Source organism: Musca autumnalis, unplaced genomic scaffold (genome assembly GCF_047663935.1).
Source record: "Musca autumnalis isolate F117 unplaced genomic scaffold, ASM4766393v1 scaffold_5, whole genome shotgun sequence".
Taxonomy (NCBI): domain Eukaryota; kingdom Metazoa; phylum Arthropoda; class Insecta; order Diptera; family Muscidae; genus Musca; species Musca autumnalis.
This window is the reverse complement of record NW_027412088.1, coordinates 57,110,077-57,135,886: the sequence shown is the minus strand read 5'-3', so window position 1 is coordinate 57,135,886 and position 25,810 is coordinate 57,110,077. Positions and strand designations below refer to the sequence as shown.

The 25,810-nt window shown below is 37.9% G+C and overlaps 1 protein-coding gene across 10 annotated transcripts in view; it reads left to right on the top strand.

Annotated features, from left to right (window-relative positions):
* Nucleotides 1-25,810, top strand: part of Dg (Dystroglycan) — a 512,976-nt gene that overhangs the window by 215,955 nt on the left and 271,211 nt on the right. For all 10 annotated transcript variants that reach the window (XM_073955149.1, XM_073955142.1, XM_073955152.1 and 7 more), the window contains one exon: nucleotides 8,622-8,686. The gene's annotated coding sequence lies outside the window, so the exon portion shown is untranslated. The remainder of the gene's footprint in view (nucleotides 1-8,621; nucleotides 8,687-25,810) is intronic.

Genomic DNA, 25,810 nt, shown 5'->3' with positions numbered 1-25,810 from the left:
ACCTTATTTCTTCAAAAATGAGGCCGGAGCTCGCGTTACGGTCAATGGAGATCGTTACCGCACCATGATCAATGATTTTTTGTTTGAAAATATGGATGACATTGATCCGGAGGAGATGTGGTTTCAACAGGATGACGCTACGTGCCATACGGCGAACGCAACCATCGACTTATTGAAATCAAAATTTGGCGATAAGTTGATTTCGAGAAGTGGACCTGTCAATTGGCCTCCAAGGTCGTGCGATTTGACACCTCTCGATTATTTCCTGTATGGCTACGTGAAGTCACTGGTTTATGCTGATAAACCAGAAACAATTGATGCCTTGGAGGCCAGCATTGTTCGTGTTATTCGTGACATACGGCCAGCAGTGCTCGAAAAAGTGGCCAAAAATTGGACGTCCAGAATGCACTTCGTCAAGAACAGCCGCGGTGCCCATATGCCCGAAATCATTTTCAAATGTTAATGTCACGTATTGATCTTTCGAAAAAAAATATTTTTGATTACAGTATAATTTTTTGTGTTATTTTTTACAATTTCAAGTTCTATCGGGCTTAAAAAAACACCCTATATATATAGAAGAAGGCTTTAGTAGGTGTTCTATTTATAGAATACGCCTTTATGAAATCGTCTGTCTATATAGACCTCATGAATGGTGTCTTCTGTACGTAAAATACTTCCTGAAACGGTCTACTCTACGTAGAGGATCTCTTGAAACAGCCTTTTTTCATAGATGTCGTCCTAAAGAACGTTTCTGTTCGTAAAAGAACTCCCAAAGGAGTCTTCTGTACGTAAAAAACTCCTGAAGAAGGTTTTCTGTACGTAAAAGAACTCCTGAAGGTGTCTTCTGTACGTAGAAGACCTGGAAAAGTCGTCTATTCTGAAGGGGTCTTCTATACATAGAGGTCGTCCTAAAGGTGTTTTCTATACATAAAACTCATACTATAAGGGTTTTCTATTCATAGAAAGACTCCTGAAGGGCTTTACTCCTCCTCTTAAAGGGGCCTTCTATACAGAGGGGTTGTTCTAAAGGTGTATTCTATTCGTAGAAGACCTCCTGAAGTGGTCTCTTGTACGTAGAAGACCTTCTGAAGTGGTATTCTATACATAGATGTTGTTCTGGACGAGTCGTCTATTTGTAGAAGACCTACTGAAGGGGTCTTTTTTACATAGAGGTCGTCCTAAAGGGGTTTTATATTCATAGAGAGCCCCTCTGATGGGGTTTTCTGTCTACGTACAACGTCCTGAAAGGGTTTCTGTGCGTAGAAGACGTCCGGAAGGGGTTTTAAATACAAAAAGAGGTCTCCTATTTGTTGAGTTCTTCTTGAAGGGGTCTTCTGTACCGGAACGATCTTCTGAGAGGGCTTCTATTTACAGAATTTGTCCAGAAGGTGTCTTCTTTCATAGAGATCGTCCTATAGAAGACCGTTTTATAAGGTGTTGCATTTATAGAAGACAGCTTTATGAAATTTTCTGTCTATAAAGGCCTCATGAAGAGGCCTTCTGTGCGTAGAAGGCTTTCTGAAACGGTCCACTCTACGTAGAGGATCTCTTGAAGAAGCCTTTTATACATAGATGTCGTCATAAAGAAGGTTTCCGTTCGTAAAAGAACTCCTAACGATCTTTTCTGTACGTAAAATAACTCCTGAAGGGGTTTTCTATACAAAAAGAGGACTTCTATTTGTTAAGTTCTTCCTCAAGGGGTCTTCTGTACGGGTACGACCTTCTGAGGGGGCTTCTACATGTAGAATTTGTCCAGAAGGTGTCTTCTATCATAAAGATCGTCCTATAGAAGACCGCTTTAAAAGGTGTTCTATTTATAGAAGACCTCTTTATGAAATCTTCTGCCTATAAAAGACGCCTAAAAGAGGGTCCTGTATCTATAGAAGGTCCCCTTAAGAGGTCCTCTATCTATTATAGACCCCTTTATATGATCTTCTATTTATTGGGTTCTTTAATTAAACCTTCTCCTATCTATAGAAGACCCCATCTATAGAAATATTCTATCTATTAAGGACCCCTTTGGAATTTATTCGATTTATGGAAAACGTTTCTAAGACTTTTTCTATCTATAGAAGACCGCTTTAGGAGGTCTTCTATTATTTAAAGACCACATTACTACTAAGAGAAAACCCCTTTAGGAGGTTTTCTTCTATATATTAAAAATCCCCTTCATTACAGAAGACTCTTTTAGGGAGTCTTCTATTAAGTAAAGAACCTGTAGGGGGTCTGCTATCTACTGCAGACGCCCTTGGGAGGTCTGACTATATAACACCTCTTTGGGAGATCTTTTACCTATAGATCATGCCTTAAGGAGATCTGGTACCTATAAAATATCTCTTTAGAAGGTTTCCTATCTATAAAAGACCTCATGTAGAAGGTTTTAAATATACAGAAGATCACTTTAGGCGGTCTCACATCTATCGAAGACACCTTTAAGGAGGACATTTATTTATAAAGTAACCTTTTATGAGGACTTGTATTTGTAGAAGATCCCTTTAGGCGGTTTTCTATATTTAAGTGCCTGTTATGGACCCATTTGGGATTTCTTCGATTTATGGAAGACCTTTTTATGACTTTTTCCATCTACGGAAGACCGCTCTAGGTTGTCTTATTGTATAAAATACCTCTTTAGGAGGTCTTCTGTTATTTGAAGATACCTTTACAACTGCTTCTATCAAGGGAAAATCCCTATAGGAGGTGTTTAGGTGAGGAAGGGGAAATCCATAGGTTTCTTCGATAGCTCAGTTACCGTATGATGCGCAGTGGATGGAGAAAAGAACCAAAGAAATAAAAACTACCAGTATTTATTCTTAATATAAATATAATTGATAATTGATAATATAAATCGGGTGCCACCGTGGTGCAATGGTATGCACACCCGCCTTGCACACATAAGGTCGTGGGTTCGATTCCCCGGCCAGGCAACATCAAAACACTTTTCAACGGTGGCAAAATACCCCTCAGTAATGTTGGCGACATTTCCTGAGTATTTCAGCCATGTAAAACTTCTCTACAAAAGTGGTGTCTTAGATACGCCGTTCGGACTCGGCGATAAACTGTAGGTCCCATATCATTGAGCTAATATGAATCGGGGGTGCACTCATTGATATGAGAGAAGTCTCCCTTGTCCCTTATGGGATGTTTGTGGAACAATTATTATATTATAAATATAATTGAAGTTTATTGGTGATTCTTTTCAAACAACAAAGATTACCTTTTGTAATCGGTGGTAGTGGCGACAGAGGCCTTTTAGTAATAACGCGTAGACGTTATTTCTCGACAAATGACTAATGACAAGTGAACGCAGAGGTTCTGAGTGATCGCAGAGGATCCCATGTCATATACTAATACAATTACAATTATTCTAGTGAGAGTAAGAGTGTAACAAAGTGAGCAAACCGACAACAACCGATGTCCAGCGGAGATCCGCACACTACGGTCCCCGCAGAGGGAGTTGTAGAGGAGAAGCCAGTGCGCCAATCAGCATCCGTGATTGATCGAGCAGGGGAAGTTGCAGGACAAAGTATCTAACTTAAACAGGAGGTTTTCTATACATTAAATGCCCCCGTAGGACGTCTTCTATCTATTAAAAACCCACTTTATGATGTATTCTATTTAGAGAAGATTCCTTTAGGAGGCCTTCTATTAAGTTAAAACCCTGTAGGAAGTCTGCTAACTACTGTATTCTCTCTTAGGAGGTCTTCTATCTATTGAAACACTTTTAAGTGGTTTTCTGTGTATCCCTCAAGGAGTTCTGTTACCTATGAAATACCCATTTCGAAGTTTTTCTATTCATAAAAGGCCCCTTTAGAAGGTTTTTCCATGTACAGAAGACCCTTTAGACGGTATTTTTATAAGGTTTCTATATATAGAAGACACCTTAAAGCAATAAGGAATTGGACGATAAATTGTCTTCTATCTATAAAATACCGCTTTAGAAGGTGCTCTATTTATAGAATATCCCTTTATAAAATCTTTTATCTATAAGAGATCCCTTAAGGAGGTCTTGTTTCTATAGAAGATCCCCTTATGAGGTTCTCTATCTATTAAAGACCCCTTTATGAGGTCGTCTATTTACTGAAGAACCCATTAGAGCTTCTTCTATATACAGAAGACTCTATCTATAGATGTATATTATTTTTTTAGGTCCGCTTTGGGATTTCATCGATATATGTATAACCTTTTTAGAGTTTTTTCTATCCAAAGAAGACCACTTTAGGTGGTCTTCTATGTATAGAAGATCCCTTTCTGAGGTCTTCCATATATTTAAAACCTCTTGAAGAGGTCTTCATTACAACTGCTTCTAACAAGAGAAGATTCCTTTAGGAGGACAGCTATTGAGCACACCTTTAGAAGGTTCCTATCTATAGAAAACGCCTTTAGAAGGTCTTCTGTCTGTATAAGACCCTTTTATCAAATATTCTATATATTGAAGGCCTCTTTAGGAGTCTCCTTTCTAAAGACGATTCCTCTAGAGGATCTTCTATCTATAGAAGACACCTTTCGAAGGTCTTAAATCTATTGAATACATCTTTCGAAGGCCTTCCATCTATAGAAGGCCCCTTTGGAGGCGTTCTACCTATAGATCACCCCTAAGAGGAACTTTTACCTATTACACACCCCTTTCTAATGTTTTCCATCCATGAAAGACCCTTTTCGGAGGTTTCCTATTTATAGAATATGTTTTTAGGCGGCCTTGAATCTATTTAATACCCCGTTTTAGAAGATCCTCCTTATATAGAAGAAGGTATTCTATTTATGGAGGCCACTTTAGAAGGACTTCTGTCTGCAGAAGAGCTTTAAAGATGTCTTCTATCTATAGAGGATCCCTTTAGGTAGTCCTTTATCTATTGAAGGCCCCTTTAGGAGACCTTCTATCTACTAAAGGTCACGTTAGGAAGTCTTTTACTACAGATTACTCGTTTATAAAGACTTCTTTCTATAGAAGATTCTTTTAGAAGATCTTCTATCCATAGAAGACCCCTTTCGAAGGTCTCCCTTTTTAGGAGATCTTATTTATATGGAAGAATGACTTCTATTTATGGAAACCACTTTAGAAGGTCTTCTTTCTGTAGAAGACCTTTGAGCAAGTCTTCTATCTATTAAAGACCCAAGTCTTCTATCTATTTTATCTATTGAAGGCCCCTTTGTGAGAATTTCTGTCTATTGAAGTTTCTTTAGGAGGTTTTACTACAGATTACTCCTTTATAAAGACTTCTTTCTAAAGAAGATGCCTTTAGAAGTCTTCTATCTATAGAAGACCCCTTGCGAAGTTCTTCCATCTATTGAAGACCTCTTTCGAAGGTCTTCCATTTATAGAAGGCGCCTTAGGAGGTGTTCTACCTATAGATCACCCCTTAAGGGGATATTTTACCTATAAAATATCCCCTTCTAAGGGTTGGCATCCATAAAATACCCCTTTTGCAGTCTTCCTATTTATAGAAGATTCTTTTAGGCGGCCTTGCTTCTATTGAAGACCACTTTTTAGTAGCTCTTATTTATATGGAATAAGGTATTTTATTTATGGAGACCACTTTAGAAGGACTTCCTGTCTGTAGAAGACCTTTAAAGAAGTCTATCTATGGAGGATCCCTTTAGGTAGTCCTCTATCTATTGAAGGCCCCTTTATGACGCCTTCTATCTATTGAAGGCCCCTTTAGGAGGTATTCTGCTACAGATTACACCTTTATAAAGACTTCTTTCTATAGAAGATTAATTTAGAAGCTATTCTATCCATTGAAGACCCCTTTCGAAGGTTTTCTATCTATTGAATACCACTTTCGAAGGCCTTCCATCTACAGAAGGCCCCTTTGGAGGCGTTCTACCTATAGATCACCCCTAAGAGTAACTTTTACCTATTACACACCCCTTTCTAATGTTTTCCATCCATGAATGACCCTTTTCGGAGGTTTCCTATTTATAGAATATGTTTTTAGGCGGCCTTGAATCTATTTAATATCCCGTTTTAGAAGATCCTCCTTATATCGAAGAAGGTATTCTCTTTATGGAGGCCACTTTAGAAGGACTTCTGTCTGTAGAAGAGCTTTAAAGATGTCTTCTATCTATAGAGGATCCCTTTAGGTAGTCTTTTATCTATTGAAGGCCCCTTTATGAGGCCTTCTATCTACTAAAGGTCCCGTTAGGAAGTCTTTTACTACAGATTACTCGTTTATAAAGACTTCTTTCTATAGAAGATTCTTTTAGAAGATCTTCTATCCATAGAAGACCCCTTTCGAAGGTCTCCCTTTTTAGGAGATCTTATTTATATGGAAGAATGTCTTCTATTTATGGAAACCACTTTAAAAGGTCTTCTTTCTGTAGAAGAACTTTGAGCAAGTCTTCTATCTATTAAAGACCCAAGTCTTCTATCTATTGAAGGCCCCTTTGTGAGACCTTCTATCTATTGAAGGTTCTTTAGGAGGTCCTACTACAGAATACCCCTTTATAAAGACTTCTTTCTAAAGAAGATTCCTTTAGAAGTCTTCTATCCATAGAAGACCCCTTTCGAAGTTCTTCCATTTATTGAAGACCTCTTTCGAAGGTCTTCCATATATAGAAGGCCCCTTAGGAGGTGTTCTACCTATAGATCACCCCTTAAGGGCATATTTTTTATATCCCCTTCTAAGGGTTGCCATCCATAAAATACCCCTTTTGCAGGCTTCCTATTTATAGAAGATTCTTTTAAGCGGCCTTGCTTCTATTGTAGACCCCTTTTTAGTACCTCTTCTTTATGTGGAATGAGGTCTTATATTTATGGAGACCACTTTAGAAGGACTTCTGTCTGTAGAAAACCTTTATAGAAGTCTTCTATCTAAGGAGAATCCCTTTAGGTTGTCTTCTATCTATTGAAGGCCCCTTTATGAGGCCTTCTATCTATTGAAGGTCCCGTTAGGAGCTCGTCTACTACAGGTTACCTACAGACTTCATCTATAGAAATTTTTTTAAAAGATTTTCTATATATAGAAGTCCTCTTTCAAAGGCCTTCCATATATTGAATACCACTTTCGAAGGTCTTCCATCTATAGAAGGCCCCTTAGGATTTGTTCTACCTGTAGATAACCACTTAAGAGGAACTTTTACCTATTACACATACCTTTCTAATGTTTTCCGTCCATCAAAGACCCTTTTTGGAGGCTTCCTCTTTATCTTTATATAAAAGAAGATATTCTATTTATGGAAGACCACTTTAGGAGGTCCTCTATAGAAGACCCCTGTAGAAGGTATTCGGTCTATAGAAGACAATATTAGAAGGCATTCTATATATTGAGAGCCCATTTAAGAATTATTCTATCCATAAAATACTTTTTTTAAGGTCTTCTGTATATAGAAGATCCCTTTAGAAGCTTTTCTGTCTATAGAAGACCCCTTTACAAGGCCTTCCACTGAATATCCCTTTAGAAGGTGTTCTATCTATAGAAGACCTCTATAGAAGGTCGTCTGTCTATGGAAGACCTTTTTAAAAGGACTTCGATCTATCGAAGGCTCGTTCAGAAGGTCTTCTATCTATGAGACATGCCTTTATAAGGTATTCTACCTATAGAAGACCTCTTTAGAAGGTCTTCTGCCTGTAGAAGACCTCTTTAGAAGGACTTATATTTGTAGAAGACTCCTTTAGATGGTCTTTCTAAGCCAACCTGTATGTAATTTGAACCTGGATTTACGTGGAATCCATTGAACTTCGGTTCGGAGGTCTTCTACTACAGATTACCCCTTTATAAAGACTTATTTTTATAGAAGATTCATTTAGAAGATATTCTATCCATAGAAGACCCCTTTCGAAGGTCCTAAATGATATACATCTTTCGAAGGCCTTCCATCTATAGAAGGCCCCTTTGGAGGCGTTCTACCTATAGATCACCCTGAGAAATATCAGAATAACGTACATTTAGCTACATATTACACGAGTAAACCATATTTTGATACACCGTCGTGATAGAAGACTCCGTGTAACGGCGTTTTTCCCTATTACTTCGAATTTCGCGGTTATGGGTCCCCAAAGACCTGAGGCCTTGATGTAAAAAGGGATCATTTTTTCAGGCTATATCTTAACAGTTTGGAAAATATGAGCCTGACAAAATGATCCCTTTTGACATCGAGGCCTCAGGTCTTGGTGGGCTCATAGCCGCAAAATTCGAACTAACCGGGAGAAACGCCGGGACACGTGTCTTTTTTATTTTTCGTCTTCAGTCACGTTGCGGTGTCAGAATAGGTTAATTTTTTTTTTTACTCAAAAAATTACACACAGTGTTATGCACAAGGACAATTTCAAAACTCTCTAGGATTTCCAAATATAGTGCCTTACTGGGATTTATGGTTTTTATTACAAAAAAAAAAAAAAATAAATCTGCAATGGTCCTCTTTATTGAGTTATACGAGTAGTCTGACCTTAAAAAAATGGCAACTAACCTACAAATGTGGTTCAATATTTTTCTGAAAGATGAATTGTTAACGATAGTTGCCAAAAACCTGCAGGTAATTTATTTTAGTTTTTATTTGGGAAAGGAATTCAAATTTGAATTCAAGAAAGCATTCGTAAAATAACAATGACAAATGCCGAAGTCCCCAAAATCATTCATTATCTTTGCCTAATTCGTAGTCTGTCCTTGCTTTTCTATTTTCAGATTAGCAGATTATAAATCTTAGTAAAGACGTCGGATACATTGAAATTTAATCAGGCAATTTAAAGGTAAGTGCGTTTACAAGCCTAATTTGCTTCTTAAAATACCTATTCACATACACACACTTTATCTCCTCAAAGCTTTCAAATATTTTGCAATATTACCTGCCTTGTAAGCTCTAAGTAGTGGACATTGATTCCTTAATTCCAACGCCCTTCCCCACCTCTCCTCCACTAACACTAAAATGCTGCCCCACAACACTTTAATCCAAAGGCATTCTAATCGAAATTCCAACAGCTAAACAGCGTTAATCCCCAACAAATTGCAATCAATGTTATGACTGACCAAAACACTAATCGGACAAACAGACCAACAACAACAGTTGGTTGGGAGGTTAGTTGATGGGATAGTTGTGTAATACTGATGATGATGACCCTAAGCAAATTGCCGCGACGCGTAATTAATCGACGTTCTTCAGTTAAATGTTGCGTTATTTGCCTACCGCCACTAGACCCCACCCCTTCAATGCCCATTCTGTTTAAGTGGTGGGAGTGCCAAAAGCAAACTATTTTGTAATGTCTGTTGTGGTGCAGCACACCCGTTTTCTTTCTAACTTCCATTTTCTACAAAAGTTCGAATATGCCAATCACAATGGGCCAGATTAACATTAACATTCTTGTGGGTGAGGGTGTGTGTGTGTGTTCGCTTAATTCTTTTTATTTGCCTAATGTACTGTTATAGCTTATCATCACAGCTCCTCGGTTAATTTAACTATCAGTTTTTTTATTGACTTCAATACAAAATTGTTTAGGATGATGGGATTCGAGCTTCTAATGAGAAAAAATACTGTGTATGTAATTGGATAACGTACTCGTCCGAAGAAGGCATCTTCAAAAACTGTATGGAAGAACTTCTACAAAGGTTTAAACAAATTTATTTTTATAGGTCTACTAAAGACCCTTCCAAACATCAATTGCATAACCTTTCCAGAGATTTAGCAACAAATTTTTGGAAGGTTTGAAAATAACTTTTTGAAAGGACTTTAGAAGACCTTAATGAAAAGGCTTTAGAAGAACTTTCGAAAGCTTCTTAGAAGATCCATATGAAAGGGAAAAACACGTAGGACGTCTATCTTCTATAAAAGAGCCGAATACCTTTAAAAGGCTTCCTATAAATAGATCACCTCTATTTATAAAGGAACACCTTCAGGAGGTATTCTATAAAACGCCTTCTATGGAGATTTTCTATATTTGTAATACCTTATTATGAGATCTTCTATCTATCTTATATCAACAAAAGTACCTTTATGTGGCATTTTGATTATAGACGACCCCTTTGAAGTTCATTTAGCTATCGAGGACCTTTATAGGAGGTCTTATATCTATATAACATCTCCTTATATATACTTTCTATCTATTGAAGAGCGCTTTAGGTAGTCTGTTATCTATGTAAGACCACTTTTGGAGGTCTTCTTTAGGATAAGGAGTTGTCGAAGGTGGGTGAGTTTTGGTACAAGTACTTATTGTTGGCTGACAATCTCAAGGGCAAGAAAGAAAAGGGTGCTTCTATAGACACTTTTTGAACGAAATTGTGCTTCTATTGACCCTTTCTGAAAGAAACGGCGCTTCTATACACCCTCTCTGAAAGAAACGGTGCTTCTGTAGGCCTTTCTAAAAGAAAGGGTGCTTCTATAGACCCTTTCTGAAAGAACGGGTGCTTCTATAGACCCTTTCTGGAAGAACGGGTGCTTCTATAGACCCCTTCTGAAAGAACGGGTGCTTCTACAGACCCTTTCTGAGAGAACGGGTGCTTCTATAGACCCTTTCTGAAAGAACGGGTGCTTCTATAGACCCTTCCTGAATGAACGGGTGCTTCTATAGACCGTTTCTGAAAGAACGGGTGCTTCTATAGACCCTTTCTGAAAGAACGGGTGCTTCTATAGACCCTTTCTGAAAGAACGGGTGCTTCTACAGACCCTTTCTGAAAGAACGGGTGCTTCTACAGACCCTTTCTGAAAGAATGGGTGCTTCTATAGACCTTTTCTGAAAGAACGGGTGCTTCTACAGACCCTTTCTGAAAGAACGGGTGCTTCTATAGACCCTTTCTGAAAGAACGGGTGCTTCTATAGCCCCTTTCTGAAAGAACGGGTGCTCCTATAGACCCTTTCTGAAAGAACGGATGCTTCTATAGACCCTTTCTGAAAGAACGGATGCTTCTATAGACCCTTTCTGATTGCTTCTCAAAGAAACGGTGATTCTATAGACCCTTTCTCAAAGAAAGGGTGCTTCTATAGACCCTTTCTTAAAGAAAGGCTGCTTCTATAGACCCTTCCTGATAGAAAAGGTGCTTCTATAGACCCTTCCTGATAGAAAAGGTGCTTCTATAGAAACTTTCTGATAGAAAGGGTGCTTCTATTGACCCTTTTGTGGGGAAAGGGTGCTTCTATAGACCCTTCCTGAAAGAAAAGTTGCTTCTATAGAACCTTTCCGAAAGAAAGGGTGCTTCTATAGACCCTTTCGTAAAGAAAGGGTGCTTCTATAGACCCTTTCATAAAGAAAGGGTGCTTCTATAGACCCTTTCCTAAAGAACGGGTGCTTCTATAGACCCTTTCGTAAAGAAAGAATGCTTCTATAGACCCTTTCGTAAAGAAAGCCTGCTACTATAGACCCTTTCGTAAAGAAAGGGTGCTTCTATAGACCCTTTCGTAAAGAAATGGTGCTTCTATAGACCCTTTCGTAAAGAAAGGGTGCTTCTATAGACCCTTTCGTAAAGAAATGGTGCTTCTATAGACCCTTTCGTAAAGAAAGGGTGCTTCTATAGACCCTTTCGTAAAGAAATGGTGCTTCTATAGACCCTTTCGTAAAGAAAGGGTGCTTCTATAGACCCTTTCGTAAAGAAAGCCTGCTACTATAGACCCTTTCGTAAAGAAAGGGTGCCTCTATAGACCCTTTCGTAAAGAAATGGTGCTTCTATAGACCCTTTTGTAAAGAAAGGGTGCTTCTATAGACCCTTTCGTAAAGAAAGCCTGCTACTATAGACCCTTTCGTAAAGAAAGGGTGCTTCTATAGACCCTTTCGCAAGGAAAGGGTTGTAGACCCTTTCGTGAAGAAAGGGTTATAGACCCTTTCGTTAAGAAAGGGTTATAGACCCTTTCGTTAAGAAAGGGTTATAGACCCTTTCGGGTGCTTCTATAGACCCTTCCTGAAAGAAAAGGTGCTTCTATAGAACCTTTCTGAAGGAAAGGGTGCTTCTATAGACCATTTCGGAAAGAAAAGGTGCTTGTATAGAACCTTTCTGAAAGAAAGGGTGCTTCTATAGAACGTTTCGTGATGAAACGGTGCTTCTATAGAACCTTTCTGAAGAAAAGGGTGCTTCTATAGAACCTTTCTGAAGAAAAGAGTGCTTCTATAGACCATTCCTGAAAGAAAGGGTGCTTCTATAGAACCATCCTAAAAGAAAGGGTGCTTCTATAGAATCTTCCTAAAAGAAAGGATTCTTCTATAGAACCTTCCTAAAGGAAAGGATTCTTCTATAGAACCTTTCGTGAAGGAAGGGTGCTTCTATAGAACCTTTCTGAAAGAAGGGTGTTTCTATAGGATCTTTCTGAAGGAAATGGTGCTTCTACAGAACGGTTCTGAAAGAAAGGGTGCTTCTATAGAACCTTTCTGAAAGAAGGCTGCTTCTATAGACCCTTTCTGAAAGAAGGCTGCTTCTATAGACCCTTTCTGAAAGAAGGCTGCTTCTATAGACCCTTTCTGAAAGAAGGGTGCTTCTATAGACCCTTTCTGAAGGAAAAGGGGCTTCTATAGATCCTTTCTGGAAGAAAAGGTGCTTCTGTAGACCCTTTCTGAAAGAAAGGCTGCTTCTATAGACCCTTTCTGAAAGAAGGGGTGCATCTATAGAACCTTTCTGAAAGAAATGGGGCTTCTATAGAAACTTTCTTAAACAAAGGCTTCTTCCATAGACCTTTTCTTAAAAAAAGGATTCTTCCATAGACCTTTTCTGAAAAAAGGCGGCTTCTATAGATCCTTTCTGAAAGGGATGCTGCTTCTTAAGACCCTTTCCGAAAGAAAGGCTGCTTCTATAGACCCTTTCTGAGGGAAAGGATGCTTCTATAGACCCTTTCTGAAAGAAAGGGAGCTTCAATAGAACCTTTCTGAAAGAATGGTTCTTCTCTAGAACCTCTCTGAAGGAAAGGGTGCTTCTGTAGACCCTTTCTGTAAGAAGGGTACTTCTATCGACCCTTTCTGTAAGAAGGGTACTTCTATCGGCCCTTTCTGAAAGAAGGGTGCTTCTATAGGCCCTTTCTGAAGGAAAAGGTGCTTTTATAGACCCTTTCTTGAAGAAAGGGTGCTTCTGTAGACCCTTTCTGGAAGAAAGGGTGCTTCTATAGACCCTTTCTGGAAGAAAGGGTGCTTCTATAGACCCTTTCTGGAAGAAAGGGTGCTTCTATAGACCCTTTCTGGAAGAAAGGTTGCTTCTATAGACCCTTTCTGGAAGAAAAGGTGCTTCTATAGACCCTTTCTGAAAAATAGGGTGGCTCTATAGAACCTTTCTGAAAGAAAGTCTGCTTCTACAGACCCTTTTTGAAAGATAGGTTGGCTCTATAGAACCATTCTGAAGGAAAGGGTGCCTTTATAGACCCTTTCTGAAAGAAAGGGTGCATCTACAGACCCTTTATGAATGAAAGGGTGCTTCTATGGACCCTTTCTGAAAGAAAGGGTGCTTCTATGGACCCTTTCTGAAAGAAACAGTGCTTCTATAGAGCCTTTCCCAAATAAAGGGGGCTTCTATAGAACCTTTTTGAACGAATGTCTGCTTCTATAGACCCTTTCTGACAGATAGAGTGGCTATATAGAACCACTCTGAAATAAAGAGTGCCTCTATAGACCCTTTCTGACAGAGAGGGTGCTACGATAGACCCTTTCTGACAGAAAGGCTGCTTCTATATACCCTTTCTGAAACAAAGGCTGCTTCTATAGACCCTTTCTGAAACAAAGGCTGCTTCTATAGACCCTTTCTAAAAGAAAGACTGCTTCTATAGACCCTTTCCGAAAGAAAGGCTGCTTCTATAGACGATTTCTGGAAAAAAGGGTGCTACTAAAGACCCTTTCTGAAAGAACGGCTGATTCAATAGACCCTTTCTTAAAGAAAAAGCTGCTTCTATAGACCCTTTCTTAAGGGAAGGCTGCTTCAATAGACCCTTGCTGAAATTAAGGTTGCTTCTATAGACGCTTTCCGAATAAAAGGCTGCTTCTATAGACCCTTTCTGAAGGAACGGCTGCTTCTACAGACCCTTTCTGAAAGAAAGGCTGCTTCTATAGACCCTTTCTGAAGGAAGGTGTGCTTCTATAGAAACTTTCTGAAAGAAGGGCTGCTTCTATAGACCCTTTCTGAAAGGGTGGCTGCTTCTATAGACCCTTTCTTAAGGAATGGGTCCTTTTATAGACCCTTTCTGTAAGAAAGGGTGCTTCTGTAAACCCTTTCGTGAAAGGGTGTTTCTATAGAACCTTTCTGAAAGAAGGGTGCTTCTATAGAACCTTTCTGAAGGAAAAGGTGCTTCTATAGAACCTTTCTGGAAGAAATGGTGCTTCTATAAAGTCTATAGTATAGACCCTGTTTATAGAAAATATTAACAAAAGCTCTGCAGAAGGGCTTTTATTTAAATTTCCCCATTGTTCCCAAAAATAAACCCAGCCAAAAGAGATTTATCATTGCAAATATTTTCCATGATATTGCATAAATGAATGAACAGAGTAATGAATGAACCGTAACTATGACAATCATGTTAAACAAATGGAACAAGAAGAAGAATAAATGGCCTGACCGACCATTCCCAGGGACTTTCTGACACACATCCATACAAAAATGCAGTGTGATGGATACATCATCGCCATCACAGGGTTTTAATTAAAATGGGAGCAACGCATTTTTTCTCCTGCAATGCAATGCAATTCACTTGGGTTTTTTGGACTCGTTTGTTGTCTTGTCAGGAAAAGAAACAACAACAAAATAAAGCAACACTTTGTAATTTAAGCTTGATGGTCTGTTCCAACCAACCAATCAGCAGCCAACCCTATTCTATGGAAAATTTCAAAGTAAAAAATGTTGCTACTTAATAAAAGAAAAGAAATGAAAGAATATCTCCTTTTTTCCAGTTTATTTTGCCGATGACACTGGCCGCCTGGACGGCACTGGTCATTATTACTGGGTCTGCAGTAATGCATCACTTGGGCGGACTTGTTTATGGATTTTGCTGTTTGTTTTTCTTTCTTTCTTTTTTTGTGTAATGCGAACAAAATGCACTGGCCGGCCGCCACGCTTGTTGTAAAGTTTTTGTTTTACTTTTCCCTGTTGGCCAAGAAAAAGATAATATCGCTGCTGTAATAGCGATAAAGACCACCACCACTAGTTTTGTTTTTTTTCTCTCTGTAAACAGAAAATAATTCCAGAATACTGAAAACTGAATATGTGGACAATTTGTGTACAATTTTTGTTGTAATTTTTTGTGTGTTTTGTTGATGGTCGGTTCTTTTTTATCGTAAAGTTTAATTTCTGGGTCAACTTTTTTCGTCGTCGTCATCATCAGCACTCGATGATCATCATTTACTTTGAAGCTTATTTTTGTGAGTTGTTTATTTTACATTCATTATGGCCCCGCACATTGAAAGCAAACAAAAAAAAACTGATATTTGAACAAAATAAAGCTCTCAATCCTCCATATCAGTGGAATTTAATCCGAAAATCAACATTTACATTGCCATAAAATAAACACACAAATCATTGACAAAATAATAAATTTAGAAATGGAAAAACATTGTATTGAACGAACGAAAAAAATCAAAAGCCAAGTACACTGGGAGGAGTGCAGCAAACGTGGTATTTGTTGTACAATATTTGAGTATCCACCATTTTTATGCCACTGAAAAGCAAAAAAAAGTTATTTGGAATTCAAATAGGGACAGACAAATTTTAAAATTCAATTTATTGTATCGATAACGCACTAACCAAATTACACCACACCCAGCGAAAAAAAACGAAAAACGCAATTGATTCTGATTTATATAGTTCAGCTTTGAATCATATACACACGTTTTTTGGATAGAAAATAAATAAGGACAAAAAAGAACAACATATTGAAATCGTAACACACGCCTTTATTGCGATGAATGAAAAACAAAATTGTTTCAAATTAACAACAAAAAATCTGTTGAAATTTAATTAAAACAAATCAATCAAATTGAAGAATTGTCGTCCATACGATATTAAATGGGACAAATCGATCAAAATAAAAACTTGATTCACACACATACAAATACGATATCACATCGCCGCCTGCGTCAATGCTGAGAGTTTCATCTATGGATGCGAAACAATTTCTTAAACTGGGCTTTTCCACCTTCTAAGGGTATTTTATGGATAGAAGTGCTTTAAAGTACTTCTGTGGATAGAACCCCTCGTAAAAGTCTTATATTTTGGAAGATCCCCAAGAAATCGTCAAAAGGTAGAGCAGGTCTTCTAAAAGATTAAATCTAAGACTAAGAGACCTCCTAAAGGCCTTCTACGAATTGAAGACCTATTTTTAAGGTCTAATTTTAGGGGGTGTTCTATCCATAGAAGATATTTAGGAGGTCTGATATCCTTAGGAGACCCTTAAACGGTATTCTATCCATAGGAGGAGACCATTAGGGTGTCTACTATCCATTGGAGATCTTCCGAAAATCTTTAATTTATTAAAGATCTCCAGGAAGTCTTCTATTTGTAGAGGACTTCCCAAATAGAGGACCTTATCTATGGATACCGCAAAAGCCGTTGTATGAATAAAAGACCTAACGGTCTTCTGTGGAAAGAAGACCTCCGAAAGCTCTCCAATATATTGAATATTTCCTGAAAATCTTCTCCTAGGAAAGACGTAGTCAGAAATGCATCTCAACACCAAATTGAAGGGATCCCAACGGACAAATTGTGAGTAAAGTATACAAAAAAGATATAAAAAACAAGTAAGAAAGTATCAGTCAGCTGTGCTGACAGAGATATACCCTCAGCCACCAAACTTCTTCATAAAGGACTCGAAATATTAAATTACATTATACTAAGTTTGGAAGAAATTTTTGAAAAAGCTTTAGAGTTATCTTGCACGATAGCTATTTGAGTATGTACCAGCAGGGTTAAGGAGCTTGGACCATTGTCTCAGAAAGTATTGACTTATTTCGGAAAAAGATTGTTTTAAATGAGGCCGCTAGAACAACCCACTGAAAAAAGAATCTAAACAATGCAAGAGGAGCTCTTACACTTCATTTTTTTGGAATTTTGTGTGGGATGTACGCGAGGGAGTGGACCATAGTCCATAGTCCATATTCGAACATGATACATGACTGGATGAAATAATATAATGCGCAAAGTCTGCATCAATCAGAAACTTCCTGAGAGAAATATCTTGCGGATTTGGCATTGTGGGTGGTGCCGTCAGGGTTTCTTGGAACATGTTGCCAAATATCTCAGGAAGTATGGATTGCGCAAGAAAAAGATGTACCGTCGTAATGGGAGCCGCATAGACAGCCTGCTGAAAAAATTTCAAGATGATCCAAGAGGAGCTCTTAAGCTTCACTTTATTCGAATTTTGTGCGGGAGGTACCGGAAGGAGTGGATCGATATGGTCCATATTCCAACCTGATGGATGAAATAATATGATGTGCGTGAAGATCAAGTCGATTAACTAGCGGAGACAAAAACCACATTACTAGTGGAATAATAGTATAACAGTTGTATAACAGATTCGTACGAAGGTAAAAACGATTTTTAAGGATATATGTTTCAGACTATACGCGCGTACGGAAAGCTGCGTTGACAGATGAAGGTGTCCACATTTCTACTGAAGGATATTTGGCGGGCACCACTAATTAGGTAAATGGGTCGGCTATCGCGCGTAGCTTTTTTAGATTAAAAAGGTAGGCGTGGTCGGGCTTTTAGGCCCCAAAGGAGTACCTAGATTTTAGATTAATACATTAATATCCAAAGCGAAACATTCGTAATTTTTATACCCTACACCACTATGTGGGGAGGGTATTATAAGTTGGTTTTGGCCAAAAGGTTTGTAACGCATCGAAATAATGGCTGAGTCGATCTGGCTATGTGTGTCCGCACGCTACAGGTAGCAATTTTGATCGGATCGTCAACAAATTTTGGGTGTTGATGAGGTTTCTGGAGGGGAAGAAGCCTGTTGATTTTGGTGCATACCTCCACATCTATAAGGCGTATGTTAAAAGCAATACATACCTGCTACAGAAACTAGAAAATATCACCTTTACAACGATGTAAAGTAGGTTGTCGTAGGTGGTCAAACAACAGAGATATCGCAATAGTCGGTAATGCATCCCATTTTCCGTTTTTTTTTGTAATCACGCTACAGGTCGCAATTTTGATCGGATCGTCACGAATTTTTTCGGAGTTGATGCGGGTCCCTCAGAGGGCTTCTTCCTCTTTAAGTTTGGTAATAGTCGGATGATATTCAGGAGTCGGAAGAAGCAAAAAGCTTATGTGGAGAAAAGTCAAAGTTTTTTTCTTATGCGAATATCTCCGCTTCTGGTAGGAGTATTCCAAAAGGAAAGCCCGTCAATGGAAGAAGAAAAGATCTCCTTTATATTGATGCAAAGTATGTTGGCGGAAGTGGGCAAACAACCGAGATATCGCAAAAGTCAGTAATATATCCAATTTGTCCATTTTTTGTAATCACGAAATTTTTGGGGTAGATGGGGGCCCCAGAGATGAAGAAGCCTATTGATTGATGATGTCGGATAATGTTTAGGGGTCGGAATGTGGAAAAACTCATGTGGAGACAAATTCAAAGTTTTATTCTTTGTGAATATATCGGCTTCTAGTAGGGGGATTCCAACGGCAAAGCCTATCAATGAAAGAAGAACATATTACCTTTACATTGGTGTAAAGTAGGTTGGCGAAGGTGGTCAAAAAATGGAGATACCACAATAGTCGGTAATGTATCCAATTCTTCCATTTTTTGCAATCACGCTACAGATCGTAATTTTGATCGAATGGTCACGAAATGTTGGTTGCTTATGGCGATCCCAGAGAGAAAGAGTCATATTATGTTTGGAGGTAGTCGGATTATATTCCACAAAAGAAATGTTTGCCAGTGAAAAGCTTATGCACACGGGTAGTGGTGTAGGGTATCACATGGTCGGCCCCGTCCCGTCTATAGCCTTTGATCGCTTGTTGCAAATATAGCTTTTTTTTAATAATATGGCATTGGGGATGTACCCCGCTTCCTCCGAAATTCAACAAAAAATGCAGTCTATTTTCACCGGGGAATATTTTTTGAAAATTTCAGGAAAATAGTTTTGTATATCAGGAAAAATGTCTAAAACTGTTTTTTCCATTTCAAAAAAATCAAAAAAATTTTTTGATACTACATCAATGATTTTTGGTACATAGATTAAGAAAAAATCAGCATTCCAAATCTGTTTTCGTTAATAACTTTGATCGTTGCGCGCAAAAGATATGACCGTTTTAATTATGATAATTAGAAAAAATTCTAAAAAAATCGCAGCTTAATATAGTTAGCTGTTATATCCTATTAGCGTTAACTGAATTCGTAACCTTTGCGATGAAGCAAAAAATAATCGCAAAGTCTCAATGGATTCGCGAAAAATCAAATTTGTTAAATAATTTCACGTATTTACAAACATATTTTTGTAACAATAGCGCTCATACTTACGAAAAATATATAAAAAAAACATTGTAACAGCATCCAGACATTTTGAGGAATAAAATGAAACCTAAGTTGTGAAGTTTGGAGCTATAGTATTCATGTTATTTGCAAAAACACGAAGAAAATATTACGAAAAAAATTAAAATCATATTATTCTAATTTTATTTTTTTGTGGTTTTATAGGAAAAGTTGGAGAAAAAATGTTTGAGTTCTTCGGCATTTTCGTCAAAATTTCACGCAATAATGATGATATTCCATTGTAAAAAATTTGTCGCTTATAGTTTTCCTATTGGATAATATTATTAGAACCTTATATTAAATCAGAAGGAATTCCAACTGTGGCATAACGTTAAAATAATGTTATATTGAATATTACAACATTTGAGACGCATATAAACCGCGTATTTATGAAAATGACATGATGCGCATCCGATTTTACAACACAGCGAATCAATCCCTTTTATTTGATGTACAGTTTGTCAAATTCTATTTGGCGGCCACGATGTAGCATCTGCTGCATATTAGGGTGCAAAATACAGTAAAATGATCATAATTTCCGCGAAGTTCATTTACATTTTATGCGCATCCGATTTCAATAATCACCATTAAAAAATACATCATTCTATACCGTTTCAATGCGATCCATCAAGAACCGTGGATGTAGCATCGCACTCAATTTTTAGAAAAAATCTATTATATCTCTGGATTTACGAGAGTTTTTAAATATCTGTTTTCGCGCAGTTTAAACACGCGTATGGATCTATTTATTTAAGTATAACTGACATATCCAAAGCGCGTTTTAATATGCGATATTTTCAAAACAATTTTTTGCAAATTTTCGAAATTTGAGGGGTATGATATCCGCCGATCTAGATCAGAACGTAAAAAAACTAAATTTACGCGGGTTTCCACGGAAATCGAATGACGTTTGTAAATTTTAAACCAAAACAAGTGAGCAAAGGCTATAGTCGGGACGGGGCCGACCATGTGATACCCTACACCACTACCCCTGTGCATAAGCTTTTCACTGGTAAACATTTCTTTTAGGGAATATAATCCGACTACCACCAAAAATAATATGCCTCTTTCTTTCTGGGACCCCCATAACCAACCAAACTTTCGTGACCGTCCGATCAAAATTACGACCTGTAGCTTGATTGCAAAAAATAGAAGAATTGGATGCATTACCGACTATTGTGGTATCTCCCTTGTTTGACCACCTTCGCCAACCTGCTTTACACCAATGTAAAGGTAATATTTTCTTCCTCCATTGGCAGGTTTTGCCGCTGGAATACCCCTACTAGAAGCCAATATTTTCACAAAGAATAAAACTTTGAATTTGTCTCCAAATGAGTTTTTCCCCATTCCGACCCCTAAATATTATCCGACTATCACCAAAATCAATAGGCTTCTTCCTCTGAGGGACCCGCATCAATTCCCAAAAAAATCGTGGCGATCTGATCAAAATTGCAACCTGTGGCGTGATTACAAAATAATCGGAAAATGGGATGCATTATCGACTATTGCCATATCTCTGCTATTTGACCACCTATGACAACCTAATTTACATCGCTAGAAGGGTGATATTTTCTACTTTCCTTGCCAGTTTTGCTTTTGATATACCTCTTAAAGAAACAGAGATATTGGCTTTGAAATAAAATGTTGACCTTTCTCCAAATAAGTGTTTGCCATTCCGACCCCTGAATATTATCCGACCATCACCAAAATCAATAGGCTTCTTTCTCTTTGGGACCCCCATTAACCCCCAAAATTTCGTGACGATACGATCAAAATTGCGACCTGTAGCGTGATTACAAAAAAATCGGAAAATGGGATGCATTATCGACTATTGCCATATCTCTGCTATTTGACCACCTACGACAACCGACTTTACATCGTTGTAAAGGTGATATTTTCTACTTTCCCGGCCAGGTTTTGCGTTTGGTATTTACCTCTTAAAGAAACAGAGATATTGGCTTTGAAATAAAATGTTGACTTTTCTCCAAATAAGTGTTTGCCCATTCCGACCCCTAAATATTATCCGACCATCACCAAAATCAATAGGCTTCTTCATCTGTGAGACCCCCATTAACCCTCAAATTTTCGTGACGATCCGATCAATATTGCGACCTGTAGCGTGATTTCCAAAAAATAGAAAAATGGGATGCATTACCGACTATTGCGATATCTCCGTTATTTGGTTACCTACGCCGACCTAGTTTGCATCATTGTAAAGACGGTATGTTTTACTTTCATAGTCAGGCTTTGCTTTTGGAAAATTTTCAACCAAAGCTGTGATATTCGTCAATATAACTAAAATCGCAAAAATTAAAATTGGGGTTTTATTTGCTACTATTGTGATATCTTCGTTGTTTGATCACCTACGAGCACCTACTTTACATCATTAGAAAGGCGATATTTTCTGCTTTCATTCCCAGGTTTTGCTTTTGGTATACCCCATATAGAAGCTGAGATATTCGCTTTGGAAAAAAACCTTGTCTTTTTATCCACCTAAGTTTTTTGCCCTTTCCGACCCCTAAATATTATCCGACCGTCACCAAAATCAATAGGCTTCTTCCCCTCCGGGACCCCCATCAACATCCAAAATTTCGTGACGATCCGATCAAAATTGCGACCTGTAGCGTGATTACAAGGTTTAGATGGACAGACAGACAGACGGACGGCTACAAAAAGCTTGATATATGTATTTACAAAATTGAGCGTTGTAGCCCCAATCTGATGCACAATGATATCAATTAATTGTGGCACACGATTTCTTTATAAAAAGACAATGTATTTTATTAATGTACACAATTGGAATGAATAACTGAATACATATTTTTCATATTCAAACTGAAAACTTATAAAAGTCAAAACAATGTGAACTACGATATAAATAATTTACTGTAAAGTAACATATAGTGTACCTACATCACTCCCCCTCCTGAAGCATCAATGTCCAACAAATTAAAAGTTACTCGCTTTACTCTTTTGTCCCCATTTTGGGACTCGGTGGTCTCGACAAATGCAGGTTTAATTCTATCTATCGAAATAGTTCTAATATTTCCATCGATTTCTAGCTTGAAAAATTTCTTATCTCTTTCTATAACTTTGTATGGGCCCTCATATGGTTGCTGCAAAGATCGCCCATTTTCTACGCGTACAAATGCATATTTACAACTAGAAAGATCTTTGGATATATATACCCCTTTAGTAGTGTTCTTGTGATGCGATAAATTGGATCGAACATCTTTGAAATAACCCTTCAATTTATCCACCAATTCAGAGTTGTAATCGATTGTACTTGGAACTACTAACTCACCAGGTAAACGTACGTCCTGTCCATACACCATCTGAGCAGGAGTGTGGCCTAAATCCTCCTTCAATGTACACCTTAGCCCTAACAACACCATCGGAAGCACCTCGAACCAATTTGCTTGCTGATTGCTTGCCATAATTGAAGCTTTAAGCTGCCTATGAAACCGCTCAACCATACCATTTGCTTGGGGATGATATGCAGAAGTTGTAATTCTGTGGCTGCCGAGTAACCGGGTTAATTCCGTAAACATCTTTGATGTGAACTGCGTTCCTCTGTCAGTTGTTATAGTGAGTGGCACCCTAAAACGTGACACGTACCTAGAAAATAAAGTCCGAGCGACTGTTTCAGCCGTAATATCCCTAAGTGGGTATGCTTCTGGCCAACGTGTGTACCTATCAATGACAGTCAGTAGATATCGATGACCGCGTGAAGGTGGCAATGGTCCTACAATATCAACATGTATATGCTCAAACCTGCCCTTCGGAATATCTATTTTCATTACAGGAGATTTTGTGTGCCTAGTTATCTTCGATTTCTGACAACCAATACAATCTCTAGCCCAAACATTAATTTCCTTGCTTATACCTGGCCAGTAATATCTCTTACAAATCATCCGACAGCTAGTACTAACACCTGGATGGGAAACAGAATGCAACTTTTCGAACACCACTCTACGCATTGTTAGTGGAATATACGGTCGCGGTGTCTCTTGTGACCCTTCGCACCAAAGATTAATATTAAACAACGGAATTTCGATTAGCTTTAAATTATGGAATGTATCCTTATTTTGCAAGATCTCTGTCAGGTTGTCATCTTTTTGTTGTTCTGCGCTCAATAATTTTAAATTCAACTCCGAGCTATTCAGGACCTCAACCTCAAACGACCTTGAAAGCGTATCAGCTACGACGTTGGAAGTTCCTCGAACGTATTGAATATCATTCGTAAATTCCGAAATGTATTCTAATTGTCGGATCTGTCGTGGACTTCGTTCTGTCTTTGACTCCATAGCACGTATCAGTGGTTTATGGTCTGTAAACACTGTAAAACATCTTCCTTCAAGCATATACCTAAAATGCTTTATGTTGTCATGAATCGCCAGTAACTCGCGAAAAAAAAATATCTAAATAGGACAAGCCATTTCAACTGATACAACTACCAACGCACGACATTTGATTTTTATGTATGTATGTAGATATTATTTAAAACTAAAGAAAAACTCAATTAAATTAAAACAATTTAAATTTAATAAATTGAAACACAATTATATTCGGTTCAATAATTGGATGCGCGTAATGTTATTTGTGGTGCTGCTAATTACAAATATTTCTGTTTGTTTTGTGTCTGGTTTGTCTTACTAGACGCCGCACTGTTTATCATAAATTATAAATTAAATGGATTTTAGCGAAAATAGTTACACATAATTACACTCAAGAAAAGTATTTGGGAATAACAACTAGAACTTAAATTTCCCGAGCGGTGTCGTATGACACGCTGCACAATGGTTCAGGAGTCGATTTTCCTGGTTCATTGTTTTTTTGTTATGTAGATAGGATTGTTGCATTTAAAAGTCGTTTTAATAAATTACCGTAGCGTCTACATGAGGTGAGATATTTTATTTTTCCTCAGGTACTAAATTTTAGTGAAATTCGAATTTTAGTGGACTAGAACTTTTAGGGAACAGCTTAAAACAAAGTTCCGTTTCCACAGAATGATGCCCAAGAGTGTCCCCTTTTCTACCAATCCCGTCCGTTCGTTTAACACTTTTTTAATTTTTTTTGAAATTACATGTGTAAAAATTTGTGTGTTTTTCCATACCGTTTCCCATATTTTTTTTAACATATGAGTTTTTATAAAACCGCTAGACAGAAATTGGTGGCTTTTGATGTGTCGGAAAGTTGAAAGTCTTATCTGTGGAACAAAAAAAAAATTATGAAAATATTTCTAGTGGCACACTGATTTGTGCGGCGCACAGATTTGTCGTCCCGATTGTTAATTTCTATATGGAATAAACATATGAAACTACCCAGCAAAAAAAATTCTTCCAAAATCATTGCTTTTGTAAGGGATTTTTGGCAGCCGTAACTACTCGCAAACCCCATTTCTTCCCCATTATTTTTACAAGGGCATGTCGCAATCAGTTTGTACTTATTTTATGACCACTAGAATAACAAGTTATTCTGTGGCGACGAGAAGTTGAAAAGTAAGTTGAAAAAAATTCTATTTTTAGAACAGTTGATGTAGAGATTTGTTTTTTTAATTTCATCACACTTCTTACTTTTATTTTACTTTATTTTATTTCGCTCGCTGTGCGAGTTGAACTCACGAACCCTCTGATTTGTAGCCAAAGACACTACATACTATGCCACGCACACGAATATTAAGGCTTCCAAAGAACTTAAATGTGCAGTGCACATGTGCACCACGAACTGTTATCTTTTAATTAAAAAGAACTCGCGTGCCGACAGTGAGCGTTGAACACACAACCCTAGGATTTATAGTAGGACACACACTCACTGTGCCATCGTCCTTATTACTTAGAGAGGAGCAAAGTAAGTAGGTTTGCCTTGTAATTTTTTAAGAAGTATCCCATTACTTTTCAGATTACTTGTAATGGGAAAAGAAGCTTGTTTACATTACTTTGTAATGGGTTACGTAATGACTAATGGATCCAAATTTTTGCTGGGTAAGGAAACCAATAATTAGATCAAAATACTGGAAGTGTGGGTGTGGGCTTGGCGTGCTCCTAAAGACGATTTTTTCCCAATTTTTAAAAAAGACGCCAAAAATACGTCATTCTCGGAAACTTACTTAGCTGGCCCATTACAGAACATTTGTTCCATAGACCGAACTAAGAAAAGATCTCCAATTCACTCTGTTTTTTGCTTCGCTTTCTTAGGCCTGCCGACTCTGCGTGCACCGCCATGTGGCATGTATTCATACGCCTTTTTAGCGGGTTCATCATCGCTCATTCTTATGATATGGCCTAGCCAACGCAGTCGTTGCATCTCGATACGTTTAACTATATTCATGTCTTTGTATAGCTGATATAGCTCGTGGTTCATACGACGTCGATATTCACCGTCAACGCAAATCGGCCCGTAGATCTTTCGAAGAAATTTCCTCTCAAACACACCAAGCACTGCCTTA